This window comes from Galeopterus variegatus, unplaced genomic scaffold (assembly GCF_000696425.1).
Source record: "Galeopterus variegatus unplaced genomic scaffold, G_variegatus-3.0.2 Scaffold812, whole genome shotgun sequence".
Taxonomy (NCBI): domain Eukaryota; kingdom Metazoa; phylum Chordata; class Mammalia; order Dermoptera; family Cynocephalidae; genus Galeopterus; species Galeopterus variegatus.
In genome coordinates this window covers 161,773-163,932 of record NW_007726923.1, presented here as the reverse complement: position 1 = coordinate 163,932, position 2,160 = coordinate 161,773, and positions in this window count along the sequence as shown.

Genomic DNA, 2,160 nt, shown 5'->3' with positions numbered 1-2,160 from the left:
TTTTTTTTTTTTTTAACATTCTTTTGGCTTAATTGTGCATTTTATGATGATTTCATTTTATCTCCTTTGTTGGTTATTAGTTATAACTCTTTGTTTTGTTATTTTAGTAGTTGCTCTAGGATTTACACTGTATATTTTTAACGTATCACTGTCGACCTTCAGGTGATAGTATATCATTTCATTCTAGTATAAGAACGCTACAGCAGCATACTTCCATTTCTCCTTCTTAAGGTTGTAGTGTTGTTGAGATATACTTTATCTCTATATATGCTATAAACTCCACAATATATTGATATTATTTTTGTTTGAACAATCAATTCTTGTGTTTGAGGTTTGTTGAGAGCTCCTTGGACCTTTGGGTTTATAGTTTTCACCAAATTTAGAAATTTTTCAGCAGTTATTTCTTCCAGTGTATTTTCTACACCTTTTCCTCTCCTTGGGTAGTCCAATTATATGTATATTAGATCACTTGACTCTGTTCCACAGTTCACTGGTGCTCTTTGCTTTAAATTTCTCTTTGTTTCAGGTTGTTTCTATTGCTTTGTCTTCAAGTTCATCAATTTTTTCTTCTGTTATGTTGAATATGCCATTAATCCCATTATTTCTCATCTTAGACATTGCTTCATCTTCTAGCTCCCTAGAAGTTTTATTTGGATCTTTTAAAATATCTCCATGTTTCTATTTAACATATTAAGTCTTTCTTCTAACTTCTTGAACATATCGAATACAATTATAAAATCTATTTTAACATTCTAGCTTATTAATTATATGTGTTAATTCTGAGTGATTTTAAATTGATTTTCACCCTCTTTATGGTTGATATTTTCCAGCTTCTTTACATACCTGGTAATTTTTGGTTGGACTGCAGACATTGTGGGTTTTACCATGTTAGATGCTGAATGTTTTTATATTCCTGTAAATACTCGTGAGCTTTGTTCTGAGACATGGAAATAATTATGTGGAAATAGTTTGACCCTTTTGGATCTTGCTTTTATGCTTTGTTATACAGGACCACAGCATCATTCATTCTAGGGTTAGCTAATTTTTTATGCCAACTGAGACAGAACTCTTCTGATTACCTTGTGAACTTTTATGTTTTTCACTCTGGGTGGTGGGAACAGGCACTATTTCTAGCTCTGTGGGAGCTCCAAAGATTATTCCCTCTGAGATTTTGGAGTGAGTCTTTCTCCATCCTCAAGTGTTTCCACATAGACATGAATTGATCAGTACCCAGCTGAGTACTCAAAGGAAACTCTTTGCAGATTTTGGAATTTTCTCTCCGTGCAGCTCTCTCATCTTTGGCATTCTGTCCTGCAAACTCTAATTTTCTAGCCTCTTTACAGTCCCAACTCTGTTTATTCACTTAATGGAGACTGCCACACTGTACCTGAGATTTCCCTCTCTGAACTGCAGCCTAGAAACTTTCTATAGGCAATGAGCTGGGCAGTAATAGAGACCACCTCATTAGTTTCCCACATCCCACATTAGGACAGTGATCCCTGATTTCCAATATCTTGAGACTGTTGTTTCATATATCCTGTCTGATTTTGTAATTGTTTCAGAAAGGAGGGTAAATATTGTCTCTGGTACTTTATCTTGACCAGAAGCATCTAAAAAGACAATGAAGCAACAAGTATATACTTCTTAGGGAAAGAAATTTTGACCTAAAATATTAAACCTAGGCAAACTATTGTTCTAGTACAAAGGTAACTCGTGGGTATATTTGAACATGAAGGAATTCTAGAAATATAGGACCCATGAATCATTCTTAAAGGAAAATTACTAAGTAAGTAAATCTAAACAAGCAATATGTGAAAATAAAGGATTAGACCAAAGTTAACTTTAAATATATGCACGTAAATATTATTAAGATATGTAGGAATTATGATTACAGAAAAGAATGTTATAAACCTTCACAAAGTAAAAATATTTTTATATCAGATAGGGTTTTTTGTTTTGTTTTGTTTTGTTTTAATCAATAAAAGCAGGCATTGGATAATTTAAACAAGTAAAAAAAAAAGAATTTATTAGAATCATGAGGGGAGACCATTCACAGCTTCAAAGGATAAGCTGACCAAATAGGACTCAGACAGATTAAGTATCTGGGTAATTATGAAGATCTAGGAGGGAGGTGAGAATTGGCTGCAGTAATTTTCTTTA